The following is an 18,439-nucleotide window of genomic DNA, read 5'->3' as shown; positions in this document are numbered from 1 at the left end:
AAATTTTATATTGAAAATCTCTACATAAAATTATACTCACACATAAGCATACCCTCTTTCAAAAAATAAAAATAAATTCCAAATGTTTTGCTCTTTAATTAAAATGACAAAAATGTGTTAGCATTTTATATGTATTTCATACAATTTATGCACATAAAGTTACATGCATCTTTATAACATAAATTCATTTTAAAAAATTATATTTTATGACAAGTAAATGGAAGACCATTTCCCATCTTTATATGCATATGTATATAAAATCTTAGATGAATATTTAATCTTAAGTATATATATAATTTTATATATATACATATTTAAGATTTTATATCTATTATACTCATGCATATAACCTTAAACCAATATCATTATAAGAATTATGAGCAATTTAGAGTACAGATTACAGCTTTATTTGAGAGAATAATTATATGCAGTACTAACTTCTATGAAAACAAGAACCTATTAATTCTATACAAATATGGGGATATTGGGGTAAGGTAGTAAAATGTTTGTAATACAAATCCAGAAACTTTTTGACTTATTTTATAGTGACAAAAATATTATGAGTAAATATAAGTAATATAAATTATTTAAGGAACATTAAAAATACAAATGGTTTGGGTTCTTATTTTCGGCGTAATATGATTCTAATTTGTAAATTTTCCTTGATTTCTTCCATGGAGTTTAAAGGAAGTAAAGTTTTTAACCACAATACATGTGATATTGTCTATTGTAATAAAATGTTAATTACATCTAAATACTTTCATCAATAACAAACATTACAATTCTGGTAACTTTTTCCCCTTCAAGTTTTTCTGGTTCCTGGTTTTAAACAAAGACAATCCAGTGTTTTGGTTTCATGTCATGTCCATTTATCCTACATTGGTGAAGAGGAAGAGGCACATGGTAGGACAAAGTCCTTCTGGTGAATATGATTAGCTTCTACAAGCAACATTGTTAACATTGCTAAAAATCATATTTTATTAAGGGACTACAAGTATATGCTACTATCTTGCATTTCATGGATAAAATAAAAGTTATTTGGGAGTCACTCTACTCCTTTAAGTTTTTGTTTTTTTTTTCTGGTTGTTTACAATTTGATTTACTTTAACAAAAAACCTCATAAGATCTACAACTCAGTAAAAGGACCTGGCACCACCCATAAGAAGGCTAATGGGTAAACATGCAGTTGCTATAGCTCCATAATGAAATATTTCTCAGATATATTTTAAAAATTACAGGCACTCAGTATTGCTATATCTTAAAAACATTACACTGAGTAAAGGAAGCCATGTACCAAAAAAGTAGATATTATATGATTTCATATACATAAAATTCTTTAAAAGCCAAAACTGGGATCCCTGGGTGGCGCAGCGGTTTGGCGCCTGCCTTTGGCCCAGGGCGTGATCCTGGAGACCCGGGATCGAATCCCACATCGGGCTAACGGTGCATGGGGCTTGCTTCTCCCTCTGCCTATATCTCTGCCTCTCTCTCTCTCTGTGTGACTATTATAAATAAAAAATTAAAAAAATAATAATAAAAATAAAAATAAAAATAAAAAAAATAAAAGCCAAAACTCTCCAATGTATAGAAAGAAAAACTAGAACAACGAATGTGGGGGTCCTGTGATTGAGGTAACAGCTGACCAGAAAGAGGCATGAGGGAAATTCTTGGGAAATAATTCTCTATATTTTGATGTGGTGGCGATTAGGTCGGTGTATAGATTTCTTAAAGCTTCTTGAATGTTCACTGAAACATGCGGTTTATTATACATAAAATAGAGGCTTTAATAGCATAAATAAAATATGGTATTTCATATGTTAAATATGGAATTATTTAACCTTTTAAGATTATATTTAGCAGTTTGCATTATTAAAATTTGAATCATTGGAACAAACATTTTCTTACCTTAAAGTTGCAGGAAAATTGTAAAAACTGATAAGATAATTATTATGATAAATAAATTGCTAATATAGCTTCTTAATAATACTAGGAGATGTCATAGAGAAACAAAAACAGAAGCAAGTTACAAGAAAAATAGTCAAGAGAGTCTAAATTATAGTTTATGAAAGAATAAAAACAAAGAGCTAATAAACATATAATTTTCATATAATTAACTACAGTCCAAAATGACATTTATACTTATTTGAAACTACAAGTTCTGTCCCTTAGTTGTTGGACTTTTATTATTCTTATTTTATTATCTTTATTATTTTTAAATAATAAAAGCTATGTTATCCAGGACAGGAGAAATAGATTATCATATAAAAATGTTACAAGGAATTGCTAAAATATGTAAGAATAGATATTTGTATGCTTGACAGTATATATTAATACAAGTATACTCACTGACATTCTTCTAGGAATTAAAAAAAAATTAAAATATGCTTAAATTATTAGCCATACAATATTGAAAAAAGTCAACACTAGTAAAAAGCAAACTAAATATCAAAAATACAACACTGTCAAAACAAGGTGAACTATATTTTATACTGGATTTACAGAGTCATTTATAGTAATGTATTGGAGTCTGCAGTATGTATTATTAGTCTGCAGTATGATTAAATTTCACAATATATGTGTGTATGCATGAGACTGTATTATACACATTCTTAGAAGAAGTATACGTTAATCATGTGAAACCCAGACAGACACAAATTAGAAGCCCCAGAATACACACAGAAATAGTGTGGAATTTAAGGGAAGAATATTTTTCTCTTGCTATTTAAAGTAATAAAAATAAAGGTTAGTAAAAATAATATCAAATTAGTATACATTGAATAAAAATAATTTTACTTCGGGGCACCTGAGTGGCTCAGTCTGTTAAGCATCTGCCTTCAGCTCAGGCCATGATCTCAAGGTTCTGGGATTCAGCCCTGCATCTGGCTCCCTGCTCATCTGGGAGCTGCTTCTTCCTCTCTGCTCCCCTTGCTTTTTCACTCTTTCTCTCCCTCTGTCAAATAAATAAATACATCTTTAATAATAATAAATCTTACTAATGTATTAATATATTAATATGATTAATAATTAATAAATATTAATAATCTTGCTTCATTTCTTCTTCATATAATCTTGAACTACAGGCCCTATATTTTTAAAGAGACACAAAAAGTCTCCAATAAAACTATGAGCCTTTCTATTGTGCATAGTGAACATTTATCTAATAATATAAAGTTATACATTGATTTTTAAAAAATATTTTATTTTCTTTAATAAACATCATACGCTTGATCCTTGAACAAAGTGTTTAGAAGCATATAAGTTTTAACTCCTCCAAAATTTAATCAATAGCATACTGTTGACTAGAAGTCCTACCAATAACATAAACAGTCAATTAACACATATTTTGTATTGTATATGGATTTTATACTGTATTTGTATAATAAGGTAAGCTAGAGAAAAGAAAATGTTATTAAGAAAATCATAAGGAAGACAAAATACATATACAGTACTGTATTTGTTGAAAAACATCAACATATATGTGGACCTACACAGTTTAAACTCATGTTGTTCAAGAGTCAATTGTGTGTGTGTGTGTATTACATAAGATATATTATTTAAGTATTTAATTTTTTATCTATATATCATAACTGCAATCTGCTATTTCAAATATACGGTCTCTGGGATTTTGTTTTTAAAACTCCCCAATCTCTTTGCTGGCTGCCCAGTAATGACCACAGATTGGGAAAATGATATCACGGATGACTTATGAAAGAATCTCCTTCAGCATTGCTTTACATAATTACTCTACATTTTTTGTTCAAGGTAAACTGCTTAATGGCATAATAACTTCTCTCCTGTTATTCTATTTAAAGTGGGAAGCTTGAAAAAATATTATATAAAAAACAATGGCTCTCGAATGTAGTTGTAATAAGTGGCACATCTCCATGTGAGTATAGTGTTTGGTAAAGTTAAAAAGAACTCTTAGGCTAAATTAAATTTTACATCTAAAGAATGTATGAGTTTACCAACCAAGTTTTCCATAATGCTCATATTAGCATGTATTACTGATTTTTAGTCTACATTAAATTTGTTTTTTCACATGCACATATTCTTAAGATTTAGCACATGAAGCATCTTCAAACCTCCTTTCTCAATCTCTTTTATTTAGACTTGAGTTTTTTACAGTAGTTTTAAGCCCACAGCAAAATTGAGAGGGATACATAGATTTCCCACATACCCCTTCCTCTATACTTGCAAAGTATCCAGCAATTTCAACACTCACCACCAAAGTGGTACATTTGTTACATCTGATTAACCTACACGGGGGAAATGTGGGGAAAGTGTTCCATAGCCCTGTGATTAGGTTTCAGTCTTTTAGTGACCGTAGGCCTCTGAAATGTGAGTTTCACAAGTATTCCTAAAATTATTCCCACCCACCCACCCACCCACCCACCCAACCCCACAAGCCATAGATTCACCTACCAGAGATGGGACAGGATGGTTAGAATAGGTTGGAGATGGTTACTTCCCCCTTCCTAGATCACTTAGGGTCTGATAATAACTCAGCCAGTGTCTTTGGTTAACTAAGACAGAGTCCTCTGGCTTATTTTAAAATGAGTCCTTCTCTATAGTCATAATATTATAACAACTTTTAAGGTGACAGATAATAACTAGGCTTATTGTGGTAACAATTTCATTATATATGCATATATATGTGTGTGTGTGTACACATATATATTTATATATATATACATATATAAAATCACATGTACATCTAAAACAAATACAATATTGTTTGTCAATTATTCTTCACTAACAGGGAATTTTTTTTTTTAATTTTTATTTATTTATGATAGTTACAGAGAGAGAGAGAGGCAGAGACACAGGCAGAGGGAGAAGCAGGCTCCATGCACCGGGAGCCCGATGTGGGATTCGATCCCGGGTCTCCAGAATCGCGCCCTGGGCCAAAGGCAGGCGCCAAACCGCTGCGCCACCCAGGGATCCCAACAGGGAATTTTTTTAAAAAATAAAATATATAAACTGACAACAGAAAATGAATCCAAACAAACAGAAAAGGTTCTTTCTTTCAGAGAAGGCTGGAAGCACCAGTGGATTTCTTTATGGTATTTACTTTGGGAACCTGGTTGAGGTCCTGGTGGTCTCACCATATTGTGCGGGCACCCCCTTAAAACTAGGTCCCTCTGGAGTTCTTAACACTCAGACTTTTCCATACTAAACCTCCAGCAATTCATCAATTAAAGTTTAGGTTTTCCTACCCTCTCACTAGTGCCCACTGTGGTTTCTCCAAAATAGAAAACAAAAATCCAAGACTATAAATGAGATAATTAAATTACTGCCAGTTTTGCATTGAGGCATGTTCCATTTAACTGCAGAACCTTTAACACTGAAAACCATTATAGAAACAAAACAAAACAAAACACCATAATTTGGCCTGGCTGATTACTTCTTACAATTCTCAAATCAGTCTACAAGGAAGAAAGCAGTTTCAAGTAAACTTTAAAAGAAAGGTAATAACCGGGGACACCTGGGTGGCTTAGTATGTTAAGTATCTAACTCTTGATTTCAGCTCAGGTCATGATTTCAGGGTCTTGAGATCAAGCCCTGCAACAGGCTCCATGTTAAACACAGAGTTGGCTTGCTCCTCTCCCTTCCCCTCTACTCCTCTTCCCATCTCTCTAAAAAGTAAAATCAATAAAACCTTAAAAAAAATAAAAGAAAGGGAATGACAAATTTAAAATATGTGACTATATAAGATAATTTCCCAATAGTTATGAAGGCAATAAAGAGAACTAGCTAAGAAAACCATGTGAATACAGAGTAGCAACATCTCAGATTAATGAGAATGTCTTAATAAACCTAAATGTTTTTAAAGGAAAAATTCAAAAAAAAATTAAGGAAAGCAATTTAAGAATAATCGTAGTCAAAGCAAAACAAAAGGAAATAAGAAAAACTTAGTGTACCCTACTGCTTTAGCATAAGAGTTCTCATTATTAACTGTGTAACAGAAGATAACAGGGCAATTCCTAGCCCATTCTTTGGAAGAAATAGAATGTATTCACTAAGATTGCTGACCCTGGAGCTTCGGTGTCTGGTAATAACAGAATAAGATCCTGTAGGAGTAAATACCCTGTGGGTGTGGGGTAATATAAATGTAAATGGACAGAATAGAAAGAAAACAGTTACATGAAGTCACTGGGGGAGGGATGGTGGGAGACATTCTGTGGTTAGGAGTACACTGAGAGGATGGGAGTTTAGTAAGATGAATTTCATTTTTACAGTTTTTAATCTTAGACCAGATTCAGCCTGTGACGTGCCAGGGAAACCTCAGTTACTCAAAAGACTTCAAAGAATCTCAGAAAGGAAGTGTTAGAAAGGGGATTCCTAAACTCTGCTGGCAAGATCTCAGACTGTTCCTTGAGCCATGTGCTCAGTATACAAAAATGAAAAACTGAAGAACTGCCACTTAAAAAATAAAATATATTGTCTGAACAACCTTCTTTCTTGCTAAAACAAAAGATAGGACATTCATTGGAGGGAGAGACCAAAAACAAACAAACAAACTAATTAACTAATTAATTAATATTTGTTATGTCTAAGCTTTATGCAGAACTCCACAGTTTAACATTCACAATTTTCATGATACTATGCAAATTTCCTCAACATACAAAGAACCAGGAAAATAAATATGTTCTGAATAGAAAAGAAAATCAAATGATAAAAATGTTGAGATGATCCATGTATACTAGATTATGCAACTTATAAATTTCAAGAGGCCATTAAAACTACCGTCAATGAAAGAAACTAAAATATTCTGACAATGAATGAAAGCTATAAAAGTTTAGCCAGAAATAGGAACAAAAACAACTAAATCAAAATCTAGAATTGAAAAAGTCAATATCTGAAAATTTTTAACACTAATCAGACTTTATCATAAAATAATATGAAGAAGCCATACTGAAGAAGAGAGCAGATAATAATGAAACTATTAAAATCTAAAGAGTAAGAGAAAATCTTAAATGCAGTATGATAAAAATGATGCATTATAACACATGGGACCAACTATTTGATTAATGAAATATCATAAAAATCTTGGGACGTAAGTATAGAGTAGAGCAGCATTTTTTAAATACCAAAAGAAAGAAAAATAAATTAATGCATAATTCTATATGTAGTAAAATTATACTTCAAGAAAAAGGTGAAATAAGACATCCTCAGAAAAAAAAAAAGAAATCTAAGAGACTTTATTGCCAGATAATGTACAATGGAAGAAAAATCATTCCAGTTAGAAACTTCAACTTTCAGAAAGGACTGTTTAAAATCAGACATGTTAATCATCTAGTAAATATATAAAGTATTATTGTGTGTACCTTAAATTTTTATAAAACCGTTTAAAACAAAAGAGCATTTAAAAAATCCTTACAGGCATTATACAAACATTGTAAATGTAATGCAAGTACAAATTATAACATAAAGAAAGAACATGGACATAAAAAGATCTCTACATTTTACATGGAAGGATACAATAATGCTATAAATTGTGGAGATTTAAAGATATATATTTTAATTCCTAGTAAAATCACTACAAATAATGCAAATGAGCATAGACTTAAGGGCATAAAGGAAAATCAAAATGGAATTGTAAAACATTAGCTCAGTGGTTTAGCACCGCCTTCAGCCCAAGATGTGATCCTGGAGACCCAGGATTGAGTCCCACGTCGGGGTCCCTGCATGGATCCTGCTTCTCCCTCTTCCTGTGTCTCTGCCTCTCTCTCTCTCTCTCTCTCTCTAATAAATAAATAAATAAATAAATAAATAAATAAATAAATAAATAAATCTTTAAAAAATAAAAAGTAAAAATAAAATAAAAAATTAAACATTCAAGAAGAATCCTGCAAAAGGAGACAGAATCTGAAGATACAAGTAGACAACAAAAATAAAATGGAAAATAAAGTAAAATAAATTAAATGAAGTGGCAATCTAAGCCAACCATTTAAATAATTACATAAAGAGACAATTGATGAAAGATTCCAGTTTAAAGCTAGAGATCACCAGAATGAATAAGAACATCTAGACACAATTGTATGCTCTTTAAGAGACACACTTTAAATAGACATGGCTCAGAGAAGTTAAAAATAAATGGTTGGGAAAAATATATCATTCAGTCAAGTAAGAATAAGCAATCTCCAGTAGCTATATTAATATCAGGTGAAATATGTGCCAAGATAAATAGTAGTGTTGAATATACACAGACAGAGGTCTCCATAATGATAGGAAGAGCCCATCCACACAGTGAGAACAACAATCACAAATGTGTATGCACATAATGGCAGAACATTTATTAAGATTTATTTATTTATTTGAGAGAGACAAAGACAGAGAGCGAGTGGGGGGAGGGACAGAAGGCAAGAATTTTAAGCAAACTCCACAAGGAGCCAGGGAGCCAGAGGCTGGGAGCTGGGAGCAGGGCTGCTCTCCCTCCCCTGAGATCGCCATCTGAGCTGAAACTTAACCAACTGAGCCCTCTAGGTGCCCCAATGAGAGAGAACTTTAAAATACGTGAAGCAAAAGGCATAGAATTAAAGGAATAAATAAATACATAAATACATAAAAAATACTAACAAAATGCTAAAAACCACCACTCGGGAATGGATAAAATAACTGAAGAGAATATTAGAAAAGATGGAACAGGCCTAAGTAACACTATCAACTACCTTTCTTTTAAAATTTATCTATGGGATACTATGCCCCAATTAACATATTGTTAGCTATTTTCAACATACATTGTACATTCACTGGGCTATATTATATTTGAATTAATTATTAACAAGTAATAGTAATTAAGCTAAGAGAAAATATTGAAGTCATACAGAATATGTTCTCTGACCGTATGGGACTGATTTAGAAATCCATAATGATAATATGAATAAGAATATATGCCCTCAAATATTTATAAATTGAACAGTACACTTCAAAATAATCCATGGATAATAAATAAATAAATAAATAAATAAATAAATAAATAAATAAAAATAAATAAATAAATGAATAATCAATCCATGGGTAGAGAAGTCACACATCAGAAAATAATTTGAACTACATTAATAATAACATATCAGAATTGTGAGAAGCAGCTAATACAATACATTGAGGGAAACTCATAGCCTTAAACTCTTATTTTAGAAAACAAGAAAAATCTAAAATTCCCAAACTTAGAAATTAAAAAGGAGTTCTTAAAAAATTAGAAAAAAAGATCAAATTAAAACCAAAATAGAATGAAGGAAATGATTCAGATAAAACATTAATATGAGAAAAAGAAAATGAACAAATAATGGAGAAAAAAACAATGAAATAAAAGCTGGTTTCTTGAAAAGGTAAATAAAATTCATCAGTTTCTAAGTAAACTCACAAAGGCTAAGAGAAGACAACCTACCAATAAGAAGGAAAGATTCTGAACAGCTTTAAACTAGTAACTTGACAAATTAAATGAAATGTACAGATAACTTTAAGAAACATAAATTTCTGAAAACAGAAACAAACAAGAATAGAAAACCTGAATAGTCTCTAGCTTTAGAAAATTCTTTCCATAAAGAACACCCCAGGCTCAGATACCTTATGGGTCGAGACCGTCTGTTATTTGAGGAAAAAATAATGCCAATATTAAGCACTTTGAGAAAGAAAAGAAGAAAGAGGTACTTACCAGCTTATTTTCTGAAGTCAGTGCTATTCTCTTACGCAGGCAGATGATGTTTTGACACGAACAAAAGCCCTGCAGATTGGACTTGACGATTAAAAAATGAAATCGTACCTTATTTCAATAACTACATATTGAGACCTGTTATAGAAATTTCATCTCTATTCAGATACTAAAATATACTTCCAATTTTTAACTTTGTTTGTGGTTTACTATGTTATTACCATTAACTTCTTTATAATAACCTTCCTTATTAATAGAAGAAAAATATTTGCAACTAACAAAGAATGCAGACCTATTTTACTTAGCGTAATGGCCTCAAGATTCATCAAAGTTGACATAAATGGCAGGATTTCCATCTTTCTCGTGACTGAACAATATTCCAGTGTATACATATGACACATTTTTCCATTGACTGGTACTGAGGTTGTTTTTACATCTTGTCTATTATGAATAACACAACAATGAACATAAAAGCTCAGATCTCTCTCCATGATGATGATTTCATTTCCTTCAGAAGTAGGACTTCTAGATCATACTGTTCTTCTATTTAATTTTTTTTTTTTTTTGAGGAATCTCCATACTGGTTTCCATTGTGGAGGGACCAATTTACATCCCTACCAACTGTCCCTACCAGTGGACAAAGGTTCCCATCTTTCCACTTGTTATCTCTTGTCTTTTTGGTAATAACCATCCTAACAGATGTGAGGTGACATCTTATTGTGGTTTTGATTTGCATTTCCCTGACATTTAGTAAGATTGAACAACTTTTTATTTACCTTTTCATGTCTTTTTTGGAAAAAATGCCTATTTAGTTCCTCTGTGCAGTTTTTAATTGGATTTTTTTCCCTTTTTTCTTTTGCTTTTGAGATGAATGAGTTTTTCACATATTTTGGATATTAGCCCCTTATCAGATATGAGATTTGCAAATATTTTCTCCCATTCTATAAGTTGTGTTTCCATTTTGTGTGTGTTTTTTGGTTTTTGGTTTGGTTTTATATTTGTTTTGGGAAGGTTGCTGTGCAGAAGATTTTTAGTTTTGTGTACTCCTACTTGTTGATTTTTTCCTTTGTTGTTTGTGTTTTTGCTGTCATATTTAGGAAATTTCTGCCAAACCTAAATCCAGTGATTTTTCCCAATTTTTCTTCTAGGATTTTTATGGTTTCACACCATATCTATAAGTCTTTATTCCATCTTGAGTTAATTATTGTGAGTGATGTAAGGTAGGAATCCAATTTTATTTTTATGCAGGTGGCTTTCCTCTTTACAAACATAATTTATTGAAAGAAACCATCCTTTCCCCCATTGAGTATTCTTGGATACCTTGTCGAATATTAATGGAACATATATACAAAGATTTTGTTTTTGGTCTTAGGTTTGTTCCATTGATATATGTATATATTTTTAAGCAAAAATCATACTGTTTTAATTACTATAGTTTTGTGGTATGGTTTAAAAGCAGGTAGTATAATGCCTCCAGCTTTGTTAACCTTTCTCAAGATTTCTTATAGTAGCATACAAATTTGAGAATAGTTTGTTTTTTTTTTTTCTATTTCTGGGTAAAATGTCACTGAAACTTTTTATAGGGATTCTATTGAATCTGTCAGTTGCTTTGGGTGGTATAAACATTTTAATAATTTTTTTTAAAAAAATCATAAGCATGGAATATTTTTCCATTTATTTGTGTCTTCTTAATTTTCTTTAATGAAAGTTGTGGTTTTTAGTGTACAGATGTTTTACCTCTTTGGTTAAATTAATTCCTTAGTATTTTATTATTTTGGTTCAATTGTGAATGAGGGTTTTTTTCCCCCATGTTTTGGTGATTGTATATGAAAACACAGCTATTTCCTGTGTGTTGACTTTGTATTCTGTAACTTTACTGACTTTGTTGATTAGCAGTTTTGGGTGGAGTTTTTAAGATTTTTCTCTCTAATATTATATCATCTATAAACAAAGACAATCTTGATTCTCCCTGTCTTATTTTGCCAGCTTTTATTTCTTTTTCTTACCTGATTTCTTGGGTTAGGACTCCCAGTACTATGTTGAATAAGAGTAGTGAGAGTGGGCACCCTTGTCTTTTTCCTGATCACAAAGGGAAAGCTTTCAAACTTTCAACATTAAGTATGATGTTGGCTGTGAGTGTGTTATATGTGCCTATTTAAGGTGTTTAGGTATGCCTTTCTGTGCCCAATTTGTTGAAGGTTCTTATCATGAAGGAATGTTGTTTTATAAAACACTTTTTCTGCATCTATTGAGATGATCATATGATTTTTATCTTTCATTCTATTAATATAGAGTATCAAATTATTGATTTGCATATATTGAACCATCCTTCCATCCCAGAGATAAATCCCACTTCATCACGGTAAATGATCTTTCAATATGTTATTGAATTAGGTTTGCTAATATTTTGTTTAGAATCTTTCCATATATATTCATCAAGGTTATTGGTATATAGTTTTCTTTTCTTGTAGTGCTATTATCTGGCTTTGAGATCAGGTTAATCCTGGCTTCATAAAATTAGTTTGATAGTATTCCCACCTGATCAATTTTTTGAAAGTGTTTTAGAACTACTGGTTATTTCTTCTTTAAATATTTAGTAGAATTCACCAGTGAAACCATCTTCTTCTAAGGTCTGCTGTGCCAGGAAGGTTTTTTTTTTTTTTTTTTTTTTTTTTTATTACTTATTCAATTTCCTTACTCATTATTAGTTTTTTCACATTTTCTATTTCTTTGGTAAATTATGTCAATTTCATCTGTATTATCCCATATGTTGCTGTATAACAGTAATAATCTTTTATGATTTTTGTTATTTCTGTGGCATCACCTATAATATCTTATATTCTGTTTCTGATTTTATTTCTGACTCCACCCTCCTTTTTTCTGAGTTAGTCTAGTAAAAGATTTGTCAGTTTTATGTTTTCAAAAAACAGCCCTTGATTTAATTGATTTTTTTGTTTTGTTGTGTTTCAGTTGTCTTTCTGGTTTCTTTTCTTTTTTTTTTTTTTTTTTAATTTCCACTCTGATCTTTATTTCCTACTTTCTGCAAACCTTGGGGTCAGTTTATTTCTCTTCTTTTTTCCAGTTCCATGAGGTATAAAGTGGCATTGTTTATCTGAGATCTTTTTTGTTTCTTTATGTAGGCATTTATCAGAATAAACTTCCCTCCTAGAATGACTACTGCAGCATTCCATAGGTTTTGATAAGTTATGCTTCCCTTTTCATTTGTTTCAATATATTTTTTATTTCACTCCTGAGTTATTCTTTAACTCATTATTCATTCAAGAGCAAGTTGTTTAATCTCTAAATAGTTGTGTAATTTCCACCTTTTCTTGTTATTGATTTCTAGTTTTATATCATACTGGTCAGAAAGATACTTGGTATGATTACAATCCTATTAAATTTGCTAGGACTTATTTTGTGATTTATCATGTGGTTTGTCCTGGAGAATGTTCTATGTGTACTTGAGAAGAGTTTGTATTCTGCTCCTGTTAAATGGAATGCTCTGTATAGCCCTATTAGTTCTGTTTCATCTAAAATGTGGTTCAAATCCAGTATCCCCTTGTTGAGTTTTTCATCTGGATTATCAATCCATTGTTGAAAGTTGGGTATTAAACTCCCCTACTATTATTGAACTATTGTCCATTTCTCCCTTCATTTCTATTAGTATTTGCCTAATATTTAGGTACTCCAATGTTAGATGAATATATTTATGATTGCTACGTTTTTGATGACTTACTTCCTTATCATTGCATAATGACTGCCTTTGTCTCTTGTTACCAATTTTTAATGTTTGCTTTCTCTGATATAAGTACAGATACACTTGCTTTATTTTGAGTTCCACTTGCATGAAATATCTTTTGCCATTTATTTACTTTGTGCCTATGTGTGTCCTTAAAGCTGAAGAGAGTCTCTTTTAGGGAGTATATAATTGGATCTTTTTTTTAAATCCATTTAGCTATTCTGTGTCTTTTGATTGGAAAATTCAATCCATTAATATTTAAAGTAGTTATTTATAGGTAAGGACTTACTAATGCCATCTTAACATTTGTTTTCTGGCTGTTTTATAGTTCCATTTTTTTTTTTTTTTTTTAGATTTTTTTCTTGCTGTTTTCCTTTATAAATTGCACTGAATACTGTAACTTCAATAATATTAAAAACTATCATTTTACTCTTCCCCTTTTGATGCTTATAATGTCACCATTTACATATTTTTATCTTGTATATCTATTAATAAATTGTTGAAGCAATATTTTTAATTTTTTTGTCCCTTCTTTTATACTAGAGTTAGTAGTTAACACATCACCGTATTATAGTATTAGACTATTCTAAATCTGATTCTATGTTTGTCTTTATCATTGTATTGTATATTTTCAAATATTTTCAAGTTAACTAATTTGCATCCTTTTGTTGAAGAACTCCTTTCAGCATTTCTTGTAAGGCAGGTTTAATGGTGATGAATCTCCTCAGCTTTTGTTCACTGTAGAAAAGTCTTTATTTCACCTTCAATTCTGGAGGACAACTTTGCTGAGTAAAGTCTTTTGGCTGGCAGGTTATTCTTTCTGTACTTTGAATATATCACTCCATTCTCTCCTGGCCTACAAGAACTCTGCTGAGAAATCCACCGATCACCTTGTGGGAATTCCCTTGTATGAGAATTGTTTTTCCTCTCACTGCTTTTAAAATTCTCTCTTTGCCATTGGTTTTAGATTTATTATTATATGTCCTGGGAAAGATCATTTTGTTGGGGTATTTTGAGGTAACCTATTGAATCATGAACTCGGATATCCAAATCTCTCCTTAAGTTTGGGAAGTTTTTAGGTGTTATATCTTTAAATAAACTTTCTTCCTTTCTTTTCCATCTGGGACCCCAATGATAGGTACATTATTTATTTGTATAGCATCCAATGATTCCCATAGGCTTTCTTCATTCTTTTTCAATCCTTTTTTTTGCCTTTCTGACTACATAATTTCAGATGATGTCTTTTGGCTCACTGATTCTCTCTTAGCTTGTTCAAGTCTGCTGCTAAAAATTATTGAGATTGGTTCTTGTTTTCTTCGGAACCAAAATTTCTGTTTGGTTCTTTTTTTATGTTTTCTATCTTTTTGTTAAACTTCACATTTTGTTCTTGTGGTATTTCTCTGATATCATTAAATTGTTTATCTGTGTCATCTTGTAGCTCTCTGAGTATCATTAGAACAATTATTCTTTGTCAGGCAATTCTTAGATCTCCATTTTATGGGATCTGTTACTGGAGGCTTACTGTATTCCTTTATTGGACTTATATAGTCCTGATTCCTCATAATCTTTATAGCCCTGCATAAGGGTCTGTGTATTTGAAGAAGCAGCAGCATCGTCCAGACTTCAGGGACTGCATTAAGGAAAGGCTTCCACTTTCAGATGGGGGCATGATAGATCATGCTATGACTCTGGGTCTAGTGGCACAGGCCAAGTGTGAGGGTGCATGGCAGCAACAGGTCCAAGAGAACATTATGTCTTTTTGACTCAGGACACTGAGTTCCACAGCATTAACAACTCTGTGGTACTAGGAAACACTGTGGTAGTTGGGGGCGGGGGAGGGTGTCTGCAGTGGTTCTAAGGGCTGTTGTGTTCCTTAGTGGTACCCCAAGACTGACAAAGACCAAGAAGGTGGTGAGAGCTGGTGGTGTTACGAGGGCTAGTTGTAGGTGCCTTATGTGGTTGCAACAACTAGTTGCATGTAATGTTGGGGATCAGGGTCGTTAGTCAAGGGCTGTGGACAACTGTGGGCTAACTGGCTGCTATTGGAGTTCAGTTGTTATCCCGCTCTCCTACGGCTGCACACTCTCCCCTTAGGCACAAAAAATGCAGCAGAAACTGGGGATGTAGTGAGGCTGGACGTGTGTCAATGCACAGCTTTAAGGACTAGCTATAGGTGTGTGTATAAGCCAGTGACAGAAAGCAGGACCTAACCCATGAACAGCTGTGAGGAACCTAGCTGTCAGTGTGGTCACCCTTGACTACACACTCTCCTTTTGGGCATGCGTACTACAGAGAAGGCAGATGAAGGGCTTTAGATCTGTGTGGTGCAGGTACACAGCTGGAGCGGCTAGCCCTAAGGGTGGGCACAGTGGTAGGGGTCAGCTGGAAGCTAGGCTGGTTTTATTTATACTCACTTAGCTGCAGAAGCTCAGCCTGGATACCAGTATGCCCCCCATGCTCTGATAGAGCAGAGAAGAACTCAAGTAGCTAGCATCTTACAAGCACAGGCACAGAGACATAGAAAGCCTATCAATGCCAGCCCTAGGTTCCCATAGGGTTGGGACGGAGAGGGGTGGAAGTACTCAGGAAAGACTGAAGTGGCTGGCAAGTAGTCACCATCAGCAAATCCAAATACCCATGGGGTAACATTTGGCAAGCTCCGCCTGCAGAGGATGAGGTGTCCATTGACTCGTCAGTGGCAAATTCTGCTGGTTTTGTCTACAGAGCAGTTTTCTGGGAACTGCTATCTCTCCCGCTGAATGCATGCTAACAATAACTTCTGCTTTTCTCCCATGATTCTAGCTAGGTCAAAACATCTGTTTTGCCCATCTGGATGGGGTAAAACCAAGGCAGGATCTTCATGCAGCACTTTGAAAGGCTGGAGATCTGGTTGCTCATGCTGTTCTTCCTTTCTTGGTAAGAGGAACTGTAGCTAGAAGGTTCCCTCTTGGCACTGGACAATGCCCATCAGGGGACAGAGTGATGAGAGCAAAAATAAATTGTCTCCCTTCTCTCCTTGTACAATTATTCTGTTTTTTGTTTGTTTGTTTGTTTTATTGCTTTGCTAAAACTTCCTAAGTGGATTTTACAGTCTCCCATAGCTATTTTTGTTCATTGAGAGTTATCCGATTGATCTTTGTAGGAGGACAGAGAAGCTGAGTTCTCCTTTGTTGTCATTTTTTTCTGCAATCCCTCTTGGGCAATTTGTTCTTTCTCCTTATTTTTTCATCAGATCCTCCAGTGCACACAATATCATGTAAATGTCACGATTCAGAGTTGTGCAAGAAAGTACTCACATGGAATTGAGATTTAGTAGATTAAAACTGCAAAGTCGGCAAACCTGTGGACCAGTTGAAATAATGTAGATTCATAAACTAATAATAAAACTAGCCATATGAAATAAAATGTGTTAATCTCCTGCATAACTACGTGCCGCCTCTTTCAGTGACCAAAATAAAAGAGCCACGTCTGGCTCACTGTTACAAACTACATTTCTGGTACCAAAAATTACGTGTGTTTGTGCTTCTAGTAAATATGTTAGTTCCTGTAATATTAATTAATATGTAAATGGATATGAACAGCTCTAAGAAGCCATCTGAGACCATGTCCTTTATAAAATTGTAGAAAATTTGTTTTGCAATTATATGATGCTTGTTTTGGCCTGAGAGCTGAAATGTGGGTCATTGTTGTAAATGAGGCAGAAAAAAATTGATTGTAGTGCATTTAATATGTATTGGGGGCTTAGCTCTCCAGAAGTATCTGGTTAATAGGAATTTTTAACTCATCTTTTCTGTTTAAGGTACTTACTGTATTTTGTGTGTATGTGTCCAGAATCAGAGGTTATAACAGTTATATTTTGTTGAAGTAAAAACCTCTATGAATTAAGGTGCTTGAAAATTAGAAAGTCAGCATCCCAACTTAACATTTTTTTAAACAAAATCTGATGTATTACAATAACACTATCACCTACAGATAAAGAGGAGGAGTCAACAATCTTTCTTCTTTGGTCTGACCAAATAACTGACTATCCTCTGATCACAGGTATCCACATAAAGTTTTCCTTCAAAAAAATGTTTCTTCATTTTGCTAAAATGAAGACTGAACATCACACTGAATACTACATTTCACTGCAGCAAAAGAACATAACTACCAGGGACTTACCATTAAAGAAATAATTATAATCTTAGGGCATAAAAACAGACAGAAACCACTTAAATTCTTAAAATAAGTTTTCATATAAAAATTGATTCCTAGAAGTTTTTCATTGGTTGCAGAAAAAAGAAAAATCAATGTTAGTTATATCTTATGAATTACATTTTTGTGATTTATTATATGTCTGTAATTTTGAATATGGTTTGTTATTTTCTAAGAACTATGTTTGACATTTCATAAAAATCTTCATCTTCCCTTTTAAGCTTCCTACCAGGTGATTTTTATCAACAATGATTTTATTTCAAGTGAGTCCTAAATTCAAAATCTGCCTAATTTGAATTTCTTAGTCTCTTTCTTTTTCCTCAAATACTGATCTTAAGTACAAAATTCAACTCCTTTCAACTCAGGATTACTTCAAGTAAAGATAAGAGTCAAAGACTGTTAACTAAGCCCTGAGCTTCTATTCATCCTTGCCAGTAAGCCACATTCCATAGGCTATGTAGGAGTGGGGTCAACTTTGCCCTTATGAATTTTCACCTCTTTCCAGGGTACAGAATAGCACTTTCCCCTGAACTACAAACATTGCTTGCTATGTCAAATTGTTGGACTCCAATTCTGATTGCCTACGTGGAAATGTCATCATGAACTTCTTATAATCATAAGGCTCATGCAAAACTTGTTCTTTGTTACTGCATTTTGAACTTCTTTGTCCAGATCATTCCAGTTATTTTGATTCAGGAACGTTAAACCTAGTAAAGGAGTCTAGAATTCGCCTTTGTAGCCCTGGTGTCTGTCCATTTTACTGTAATTAACGAAACTCTTTTAAATTAAGGCTTTGAAATACAACATTTAAAACTAATTATAGGGCAGCCCAGGTGGCTCAGAGGTTTAGC

The sequence above is a fragment of the Canis aureus genome, chromosome 13, assembly GCF_053574225.1.
Source record: "Canis aureus isolate CA01 chromosome 13, VMU_Caureus_v.1.0, whole genome shotgun sequence".
NCBI classification, from domain to species: domain Eukaryota; kingdom Metazoa; phylum Chordata; class Mammalia; order Carnivora; family Canidae; genus Canis; species Canis aureus.
This window is presented reverse-complemented; position numbering follows the sequence as displayed.